We start from the raw sequence: 12,449 nt of genomic DNA on the forward strand, positions 1-12,449 counted from the left end.
GGCAGGTGGATTTGTGATGAGAACAAAGACCCTATATTATTATTCTGTGCTGTTGTGCTATATGTCATCATGGTTGATGGGACACACACTCACACATACACGGACGCACATCATTCTCACATTCTCTCTGGGTCTCTTGCCTGCGACCTCCTCAAATGGAATGATTAATCGCACTTTCACTCCTCCAGCTCCTCGGCTTCAAATCACTGGCAGCGTTCTCCAATCCAAGAGGACTCGTTTCAAAGCCATCCAGCCGGCCATCTCCTTCACAAGTCCTCTTGTGTTTGGGTCCACCTTCACTGAAGGAGTGTGATTTTAAGTTACACGTCTAAAATCCAATCTGTCAGATCGTTAAAGATTTGCTTCAAGTTTAAGGCCTGGTTGAATTCAAACTTAAAAAAAAGAAAATGACTATTAAAAAGACAAGTTTCACATGAAAAACACAAAAAAAAAGCTTCACACCATCCATACACAAGTATTGTAATACCCAGAGGATTAAAAGAGATGAGGGATATAGTCAGTGTTCAATATGTTGTACACAATATGAGTTTGTACAAAAGATATGACTCTTATCCTCAAAAGGTTTGAGCAATATCTTGTGGACCTTCCTTGCCTGTCTCTTGACTCTTTAATGCTTTAGTTTTATCAACATTCCCATCATGGACATAACAGACATAACACTTCATAATCAGTGCAGTCGTACTGGGTCATTCAGCGTTCTTTACGTGCTGTAGCATAGGAATGGCTACAGCTTATCCGTATTATGATTCATGTGGTCATCTTATCATTTTCATCATCGTCACCTAACATGATTCACCCAAACTAATAATCTTAACAGACTGATCTCCTCCTCCATCCAAGGGCCAACTTTGATCATCATTGCCCGTACCCTTTTAAGGCTCTGTAATGTGCAGTAAACGGAGGAGTCTCCAACCGTATACGTGCATACGCGCTTCTCTGCGAGGCTCCACGTTGGCCAAGTGGTGCTTTGAGCTGAATGCCAACGTCAGCATGTAAGCACGCTCAAATCTATAAAGGGACACGTTAGCCGGTATGTTTACCTTGTATACACCACCTTAATTTAGCATGCGAGCATGCTGACGTTTGATAATTAGCATAGAACCCCAAAACTGTAGCGTTCGTGTACTCACCAGCAGACTGTCAGCTTCATCCAGGAGGATGAACTCTCTCCAACATCTCTCCTCTTTTAGACGCCTACGTCTGAATGCTGCTAAACACAGCTTTCTTAATATGTATATGTTGTATTTGACCGATTTGCACTTTATTATTATCATTATTTTTTATATTTATTCACTATATGTTGGACAGGAGAGGAACGTACTTTGAAATCTTCTGTATTTTTGGAGAAATCGACATCAAAGTGTCATGATTTGTAGTTTGCACTGGTGATTGTCTTGTCTGCCTGGTTCCTGATTGGGTAATCCCTGCACCTGCTGCCCTCGTTGTGTCCACCTGTTGCTCGTTACCTCCTCTTGTATTTAAACCCCATTTGTCTCCTGTCTTTTTGTCATTCGTACTGTGTAATGTTGTTTGTGTGCATTTGTGGGCCTGTCCCGTCCCAGTTTCTGCTTTTTTTTGTGTCCCGTTCCGTCGGAATCGCTTTTGTTTTTTTGGGACTCCTTTCCGAGTTTTTTGTGGAAATAAATATTCTTTATTCGACTGTTCTACGGTGTTTGGGTCCTATGCTCCATCCCTTGACACAAAGCTGAGTCTGACTTTTTGACTATGAAAAGTACAGATAAAAGAATGTATAGTAGTATTTACAGGTATTTGTTCCCAACTGAAGTATTGATCAAGGCGCTAGATGAAGCGTGAGATCACCAATGTCATTGGTAGTCCTTTGAACCGTGCATTTTAAGAGATGTCTCAGTGATGCCACGATAGATTAAAGGTGAGGGGGATCACAATCCCCATGGTCATCTGTACCAAATCTTACAGCAATCTGTTTGCTTGTTGGTGAGACATTTAATAAATAAATAAATACAACTTAGTGGTGGGACTTGAGGACAGGCCATCCCCAAAAGCAATACTCATCCTCCTTCATGGATACCTTTTTAAAAAATCCCCATAAGATAGAAATTGGAGTTGTCAATTATAGATCTTCACAATCAAGCTTCTTCAAAGTGGCAAAATAAATTAATGAAACGCAAACTTGCGCTTTTTCGTTCGATAGTGTTTATACGGAAACTGCTTGAACGTTAATTCAATGCAGTTCCATCCGGCTCACCTCATGTGAACGCGCATGTTTGTCTGCCAAAACACTGGCGCGCTGCCTCGCAACACTCAGCTCTCTCTCACATCAACACCTCATCCATTTGACTAGCAGTCCTCAAAGAGCTGTGAAAGGCAGTGTCAGTGTTAGTGGTGGACATGAGGCGTCAGAGAGCAGAAAAACAACATTCTTACATGAATTCAGGACCACTAACCTTTTCAGAAGGATTCAGTGTTCAGACAGTAAAGCAAAAACAGGAAATGGAGGCTTGGAGATGGTTTTTGGCCGGGCCTCCCGGATTATCAATAAATACATCAAGAAAAGTATGCACCAAAAAAACATATTCATTATACTTAAACATCATCTTGCTTGAAATGCAGTCAGATTCCTCTCCTTCAAAGAGACACTGATTCTCAAACATCACATTTCCTTGACGGTATATGAGTGTAAGCGACGTTATAGTTGGATTTAAAGCAGGAAGTCAATGACGGTCATCTGGTAGCTGATGTCATTCACGTTCAAAGGCATTTTGCGGAACGGTTAATTAAAACAACTCAAGTGGCTTTGGAGCGAAGGCCGCTACATTTTTTTAGCTCAGGATGGGACAAGTTTTGAGGAAGTGCATCTAGAAATACCCCCCTTCCACAAATTGTCTCTTATTGCTTCCCTTTGACCCCGAGAATACATGGAAGGATATACAATGAATACTTGTGTATACAGGGTCTGATGAACGGGGCAAAGATTCATCTGCGTGTCACACTGTGTTTATGAAATTCAGGAAGGGCCGCTGCGGTAAAAATAGCTTCATCAATAATTGTCAAAGAAAAATGTAAAGCTTTTTTGGGGGGTCGGGGGGTTCTTGGGCACCAGAAGAAGCTTTTTGGAATAATGCAATCTGGTCCCATGTGTGCAGCCCAACACAGGCGTTACGTAAGCTGATTAAAACAAGGTCTTATTCACCTAACCATAGCATAAACATATATAAAGACTATATTAAAATGTGTCACTTCAACTGGTTTTAGTCTTCACACAACTGTCTCTTTGTTTCATCGCTTCACTTCAGGGATATTTGAATTCTACTAATGCTCTTATTATTCATGATCCAAAACACATTCATATATCTTCATTAGTTCTGGGAAACAGGCTATTTTTTATTTGGACGAGCAACTCCCCAAGTTCAGTCAGGTTTTTTGGGAAATTGAGACGCGGAAAAACAGAAAACAAATCACACCGCTGGATACAATTAGGACATGAATCAACGGAGCGTAGCAAGCAGTGAGGGGAATTCTTATTTCCTCCATGACTAAAGCAAATATGGAATAAGGACACCTAACTGCTTGTACACTGGCCATACTCCCTCATCACAGTGTGTTCACAAATGTTTCCCCTCTATAGTCGGTCATTTAAAAGAAGCTGGGTTTGATGTCCTTCATGTCAAACACGCTTTGATCACGAAAGCGGGTGCAGGCAGAGTTATCTCTTCATGCAGAGGTGTATTTATTTCATTGGAGCAGGCTAACTGCCTCCCCAAGATACGTCAACACTGCACGGTTCATTTTCTGAACAAATTAATTATCGTGGCAACCTTACCAATTGCTATCAAAGCCAAAAACATTTCGGCAACAAAAACAAGACCCTGTGTATGCAAATGTGGAATAATAATGAATGTTTAATGTGGGCCCCAACTTTCCAGGTTATTGTGTGCAAACTAAACTGTGAGTGGGACATAAGGAGATTACTGATGAAGGCATAAACTTAGGTTTTCCTCATATTATTTTAAAGCCAAATAATTCAATATTTCGAAAGCTATGTTCCTTAACCTGAAAGCCGTATTTTGGATATGTGATGTTTAAGATGTCAAGCCGTTAAATGGGTTGGAAGACTAACTGACTCGAATGATGTTGAAGCTTTAACAACCCATAGGAGCCTAAATTTATAGCAGCAATAACTGTTAAAAATCTGGAAAAATCATCGGATTCACCAGGGAATCCCCCCAAGACATTTAGTGTAAAATATGTTATGGTCGCCGTTACTTAAATACAGAAGTAAGATAGTAAAGTTCAGGACCGCTAACTTGAGCTAAAAGCCAAGAGAACATTTGTCATTCGGTGGTTAGTTTGGATGAACATCTTTTGCATGATATGTAATCATAAATGCTCAATAACATGATCAACAGGCATGTTTATGGATGCAGCAGTTCCAGTCTAATCTGACACAGGCGGCTTCCATTAGTCATGGATATTTATATCAATATCATAATATTGTTTCTTTTTTTTTGCAGACTCGTGAGTCCATATAGCAACAAACAGAACAACAATATATGAAATACAATACAATTCACTACAATACGAGGACACATTAGTTACTAAAATGACACTCGTTCCGATGCTTCCATAGACAAGAAAAATCCTTTGCATGTGTTGTGTTGGCTTGGTTAAGGCTTTTATAGTCAGACGTCGTTCTTGTTTGTTTGTTTGTTTCTGTCGACAGCCCGGCATAGAAAGTGCAATACACATGGGGTCAAAAGGGTCAATCTTTGTGTCATATTTTTTGATAACTTACACTTAACAGTTAACTCATTAGCGAAAGCACGCACGATAACAGTGGAACACTGATGCAGTGAAAGGTCGCGGGGGTTTGAATAAAGGTCTTGCACGCAGACCTGACAGCTGGTGTGACAGCATGTGCCGCTCACGGGGCCTTCGGGATGCCGTCCAAAGAGCGATGATGATGTCGGGTCCTACGAGGTGTCGCCCCTCTTCCGCGCGATTCCTGCTCTGGAACGTCTTAAATCTGAAGCGGAGTCTGTTTTCTTGCACACGCAATTTTGCAACAAGTCGTTTAAAAAATGTGCCATTTTGTTTCAATCACTTTGCAGACATTGCACGGGTTAACCAGCTGGGAAACACCGAGGCAAACATTTGCTTCGGGTCCCTTTTTTCGCTCTGCTCATGCAACCCCAAGTTATTGTTCAATTAGTTCTGCTCATGAAGAATGTAATTGGTTATTTTGTACACACACTACATCCTTTGTGGTTTGTAGGGTCAAAAGACGAGGAGAGACGTATGCTGTACAGATTGTTAAGCCTCTTGAGGCACATTTGTGATTGTTTTAATATTCCGCCGTGCTCTATGAATAATATTGACTTGTCCATTGTGCAGTGTGAAAGCGCCCTTTGCTTCCAGGTTTGAACCAAAGACCCAAAGCAAAGACACAATTTCCTACTAGGACGTTTTACCCTGGAATACTGTAAGAGGATCTCTGTATGTCTGATAGTTTGTGGTTATTTGATTAAACATCACTCTATTTTGCAATATGCACCAAGTGAGCAACATAGTGAGTAAAATAAAAAAAAAAGGTCATATTAGCTGAAGATCTAAAGTTCAGTCTTTTTGAAAAGTCAGTCGCGAAAGAACCTCACCACTAGGTCGATTAAGTGTTCTGGGGCTTTCTATAGTTTCACATCATCATACAGATGGAGCTTTTCCCAGCTGCAACTTTTAAGTCAACATGGACAAGATGAACGTCTACAACTCCATGACTGGGCATGCTAGATCTGCATATGAAGAGGACGTGGCATAGGAGAAAGCTCCAAAACAAGCTACTCAATGGACCTATTGGTGTGAACTATAGGAGTTTTGAAACTCGATATTGACTCATAGCTTTCCATAAGACAGGCACATTTTCATTATGCAGTCCCTGTCTAAGGCCAAGTAAGTTTGTAACTGATGAATATACCAAAACGCATCACTGCTGCCTGCTGATACTTTTAGGTGTATTTAAAAATAGATTAAAAGGGTTGGAGGAAGGTTCATCTGGATGTAGATGCTTATGTAGATGTTTAAGGATATAATGACTTGAGTCTTGGTTTTCTAAAAATGTTCTGTCACTGTTTCATCTTGTATGTCTGCAACGTTGTTTAATGTGCTACTGCTGTCTTGGCCAGGACACTTTTGTAAAGGAGATTTGTTAACCTCAATGAGGCTTTTCCTGGTTATATAAACTTGAAATAAAAAAAAAAGAGCCTACAACATCACTCGCACACACACTCAACTTCACCATAACACCCGAAAGCGACCGCCTGAAAAACATCCACCCTGCAGCCAAGTCTCTGCACATGTTCTGTCCAACAGAAGTGTGAAAAGCTGCTTACAATTCACACTTTTTGACAGAAATGTGAATCGTGAGTGGAATGTTGATTTTACATGGGAGTGGGGCAGACCAATGTGGCTTGTGCTTAAGCATTGCAGTCATCCCTGCCAATGCTCTTTCACAATAGCATACTGTGTTTTTGGGAAACAAGTCATGTCTTCAATGGAACACTTCTTTTTTTGTTTCTCTGATCAACTGGATTCCTCTCCAGTGATTTGGGTATAGAGTTGTAATCACAATAAAAGCGGCAACGTGATCTTTCCCGTTATAAGAAAAACAGTTTGCACACTTTCCCGACAGAGGCACGGTGGCCAGCATGTGTGAGGTAGAGAAAGGCAGGAAGTATATAGCAACACAAGCAGAGGCAGTTATGGAAAATGGACCCGTATTTGTATACTTTTCTAGTCTTCTGACCACACAAAGCACTTCAACACTGCATGACATCATTCACCCGTTCACACACTGATGAGAGGAGCTACCATGCAAGGTGATACATCAGTATCATCAACCATTCATACACCGTAGGTGCAGCTACGGGAGCAATTTAGATTTAGTGTCCTGCTCAAGGACACATCGACGTGGGCTAGCGGAGTCGGGGATCGAACCGCCGATCCTCTGATTGAAGGGCGACCCTGCACACCACTGAGTCACAGTCGCCCCTATAGATCGGTACAGATGTCTGAAGCCACAGAGACAACGGTTTACTTTTCTATTCGATGACTACTTTTTGACTTGAGTCAAAGACAATACTCCTTTCATGACGTGAAAAGGTTCAGTTCGATAAGATCTTTCGTCGTTCTCTTCTTTAACATGTAAACATTGTCTGTTGGGTAGTGTGGGGGGGGGGGGGGGGGTGTCAGTGAGGGAGGCCACAAACACGCACATACTCCTACATATGTGTTCACCCCTGATCGGGGACGCCAGGGACAAGTGCTGCTGCTGTACAATGAAAGGAAACCAGCGTTGTGTTTTGGAGACTCGGCGGCCGATAAATTAGGGCCAATAGTAGGAACATCTGGAAAGGATTTAGTTTCTCATCATCTGCTCGGCTGGGAACCCTTTGGCGCGCTGTCAGGAAAGCACAGCGATAGCCAAAGTCACATCAGCTGAGAAGTCGGGAGGGAGTGAACGGGCACACAATTACTCACTGGAACGGTTCATGTTTAATGAGTCGACACCAACCATGAGAAACGCATTAACTCTGTGAACAACAAGAGATGCAGGGTCTCCCTGTGGTTACAGTTGTTGAGATGTTGTCTAATGAGACAGCGCAGTATTTTTAGTGTCAGTTTATAAGGTACACCGTGTGACTATGCATGTCATCTCCGCAACAGAACTGCAATAAAACCAAAATTAAGGAAGGACGTAATGGTCCGTTTTTGTTTAAATTGTTTTAAGGAAGTGTAGATTCCATTTTATTGTTGTTTTGAAGGCTGTAATTCTCAGTGCTGTTGAATTACGGCGTTCACCCGGAGGGTTCACATAATATCAGAAACAGTTGTTGTTGTTGTTTTTGTGATTGTGTGACATTAAAACCACATCATTTCCAAATGGACGCAAAATGTAAACACACGTGAAAAGCATTGCAGTCTAGTTCACATCGCTTACTCACTGAATTATAGAAACAAACACAATGAGATCCCTGGCAACCAAAACCTACTTAGTAGCCTCATAACATAAACACGTTGGATGTTTCCACCTGCCGTGCCGAGCAGATTGTTCAGGGAATCGTTCGGAGTGAGAATCCTGGCTCAGTGGAGGAGTTGTTCGTCCTCACATTGTGTCACTAGAGGACAGTTTGCGTGTCTGCCATCAACGGGCTAACATCAGAACATGTGGAAGAAGACGACAACTCTGTTAACAAATGGGAACCAAATGAATTCCCATGGAATTTTATGATGCACAGTGGAGAAGGAGGGACACGACGCACTATCACGCTCAGATTCTTTTTAAGATAAACACCAGGCACTTCACATTTGTTTTGACAGAATATCCGTTTTGACAAATGTGGATGCATTTAATTTTTTTTTTTTAAAAGAGCGTGTAGTGGTAGACCAATGGGGGATGAGTTATTTTACAAAATCCCTACCTATCGGTAAGCGATATAGTAGAGATAAGATCTGAGGCTGTGTTGCCCAATGTTTTTACACGTTTCACACTCGTATATTTTCATACCGATGCCTCGATAAAACCTACATAAGCAAGCAAGACCATCAGAACATTGGCGACTTCTCTATATTTTTATTTAATCAGTTTGTTGCGGTTAAATGATCCATTTATGACGTTTTGATCAGTTACTCCAACACAATGTCATATATTTAGAGATACACTGTAAGAAGCAACTGAACGTTGTTTTTTGTATCGGATGTACAGATTAAGGGCGGGAAAGTGTATTAAGTAATATTATTACTGTGTGGTTGGTTCCAAACATTGCAACTGCAATCCAAGTTGTTGTCCCTCACAATTGGGCAATTTACAAAACCTTTTGGACCAACTTTTCAACCCCGAAGGCAGTGAGTATTTAATACGCAAAGAATACACAGTTGGTAGTTCCTTTCGCAAGAGCAGGCTGGATTTGAAAACGCAATTGAAGAACATAGACAAGTGTGGACAACTCTTTTCCACTGAAGGTAGCGAGCAGCACGAGCGCCAAAATATTAAATCTATCAAGGCCATCGCCAAGTTGACAACGCGGACAACACTGTTTGCCAAGCTTACAGGATGCAACGGGATACAAACCGAGCCACCAGTACTGAACACACCTCCCTTTACTTTTGCTTTACGAGTGCCACATTACTTCCTGCTGCGGAACTAAACGTTTCCAACAAAAACACATCTTTAACTGCGACTTAACTGCATATGTGTGTAGGTCCTATGATATAGGAATGTCAAATGTGCACCCTAGCTCTTATTTTTTTTACGGTATAGCAGCTACATTTCAGGGTTTTTTTTGTGTGTAATATTAGTGGAGACATTTTCAAACGCATAAATTAAAGCAGTATAAGTCTCATGAGCCTTATTTGAAAAGAACTGTTACATTTGCCTGAGGTCGTATGAAAAATTGCTCGGCAATTAGGAAAGTCTGAGCCTCGTGTGTGATTGCCTGTGGTCAGCTTCACCTTCGATACCTCTGACCACAATTTGATTTTCACCATTTAAAAAATAAATGACGGGCCGTCATGTACGGAGGGGCTGCTCTTGTGGTTAACACAGTGCCAGGAGTAAATCATCAGGATTTAATATCTGGTCCACAAACTTGGAAAACATAACCATCACCTTCTCCGTCTTATTAGAACAAATCAACGAGCCAGAAAGTCCCTGAGAGGCAAAGGCCGTGCTTCTCACCAACATCATCAAGTGTGATGGACATGAAAACATACAACATTCATACAGAACTTTGATTGTTAGCACTGAAATGTACAGAAGAATACATTAATGTTCAGTTTTTGATTAATGCAGCTTTGTGTATTGTCAAGGGAATGTAGTGTAGCCAATAAATACTCCCTTTCAATAATAAATTAATTGCATCTGAGGTCATAATGCAAATTCCTTTTTTTCAGGTTTTCAGCCTGCCAAACTTCATTCTCATCAAGGGTTTCCTCGGAGGTATTCCAAACGTGCTTCCTGACCTGTAAAAGTCATATTATTACTGCAATCTTTCTATTTTCTTTTTCCTCTTTCCTGGAGATGAAACTTCCCATGTTGATTTATGATTTCCATGCCATTTTAATCTGCACAAAGAAGACCACAGTATAATCTCTGGGATGGAAAGCCTCTGGAAAAATAAACACTTGAGAATTAGGCCATGCTGCATGTTCGGAAGCTGGCGAAACACAAAGTGCTGGGAAAAGGGAAAAGGGACTGGGAGATGTGGTTTATGTCAATGAAGATGTGAAGTGACAGGGTAACAGGGTAGATTGCAGAGATACATTCGGTCATCTGATTTCTCCGAGGCTGAGATTGTTAGCACTGAGGGGATAACTTAGTAAAAGAATGAAAAATTGGATGTCTATTGAAAAAAATAACATATATATATATATATATATATATATATATATATATATATATATATATATATATATATATATATATATTCTTTTCTAAAACTTAATTGTATTTGTGTGGCTAGAATAATACTGAAAGGACCGCAAAGTGGGTTTCTTTTTGGGGGCAATTCTCTTAATCTCTATTTTTACTGTATTTATTATATATATATATATATATATATATATATATATATATATATATATATATATATATATATATATATATATATAATATTATTTAAAATACAATGACTTCAATTAAGTTTGAAGGAACTATTGACTTGATATTTGTCTTTAAAAAGAATATAAATGCATTTTATAACTAATAAAGACAGTTTGGTATCTCGATTCGTACTTGAAACAACATTCTCAAGCAAACTGAAGTAATAGCGTGTTGTCCTTGGAGTAACTTTCACCCAAATCGTATGCATCATTCCCTTAAATCCTGCAATTTTTTAGAAGACTAATACCTTTGGCATGACGCCTGACACTAATTTCCTTGTAAAGTGGAAATTAATTATGGACTCGATAGACGTAATTGGACAATGTTTAGGCGTGAATTGCACAAGACTCCACACTATTTGCCCAGACGTCTGGTTTCCAACTGGAGGAAACCAACATGGAGCTTATGTATGTATGCATGTATGTATGTGTGTATGTGAGGCTTCCATTTATTCCCTGTTGAAGGTTTTTGGATAAGAAATGTTTGTCCTCCGAATAGAGGGACTAAAGGTTGTATACATTTGTGATAGTGGGTTATTTAAATACAATTGACTTGACCCTTTGACTGCTTCTGTGGATCTTTTTTTTTCCTCTTCAGTACCAACACGATGCACCACAGTGATGGACGTCAGCATCTGGGGAGTTTTCCAGAGCCTTAAACACACACAAACACACACACACACACACACACACACACACACACACACACACACACACACACACACACACACACACACACACACACACAGAGATGTGGTGTATGTGAATAAACTACTGAATGAGGAACTGTGAAAAGAATGGAAGGTTGTCACAGAGCGAATACATATTTTTGACACCACAATTTAGTGTCACCAATTACCCAAACCCTATTGTTTCAAATACAATTCTGATTTCACGTCATCGTAAAACTAGAAACAATGACGCACAAATCCAGACCAGAACTATAAGAAACAATGTGAAGACTATAAATGTGCACAAATTGTTGCCCATATGTCTATTCATGAGTTCATCCTTGTCAGTAAACTACTTTTCTTTAGAAAACTGCTCTGGAGTTTCAGATGTACTGAGCGCTTGCAAACTTGTGACATTTTGTTTTGTTGTTGAGTTCAAATACTATTATCGCCTGTTTGTGATTACTGACAATCAGATGGCGTCCGTGTCAACAAAATGATCTAGCTTTGCGAAACATTTGCTAGTTTCGCTTGGAGCCATTGGCGTGGTGAATATCGAAAGTGTGCGTCAGTATCCCGACCAGCTCTCGAGCAGATGAAAGGATACGGTGGCTCAGCGGTGCCAAGATACAATTTGTTGATATAAAAACACAAGAGTCTGGTATTCACCGACGGAGCGGCTGCCAGAGGAACACTGCTGTGAGCTGACTGCTTTCGTTGTTGTTTTGGGACGGCGTGGTTGGCACACTCATTGAGAAGCAAAGGATGGAACAAGTGAGTAATCCGCGTATTCTCAGAGCCAACGTGGAAACTCTTGAGGAAACAACAACAAAAAAAACGTGTCGTCCGTGCAATCAGCGAGGAAGTGGCGTCAACAACGGAGCGGAGATCTGAGACGAGCGGTATCGATCGGGGCGGTTTCTCTGGCGGGCCACATGCAAAAGTCGAGCAGGTAGATACATAAAGTCAGAGCTTCAGGAGCCGCAGACAAATGGCATCAATATTATAATTAATCCCTCCACCGCTGAACACTTCCGCATGGTGTTGATGGATCACATTGGCTTCAGGTTTTTAGACCCCCTCTTGATACTGATCCTCCTCTCAGGCCCTCAGCTGCTTTAACAG

Source organism: Clinocottus analis, unplaced genomic scaffold (genome assembly GCF_023055335.1).
Source record: "Clinocottus analis isolate CAN_PGR_092001 unplaced genomic scaffold, fCliAna1.0.p SCAF_6, whole genome shotgun sequence".
In the NCBI taxonomy this organism is placed as follows: domain Eukaryota; kingdom Metazoa; phylum Chordata; class Actinopteri; order Perciformes; family Cottidae; genus Clinocottus; species Clinocottus analis.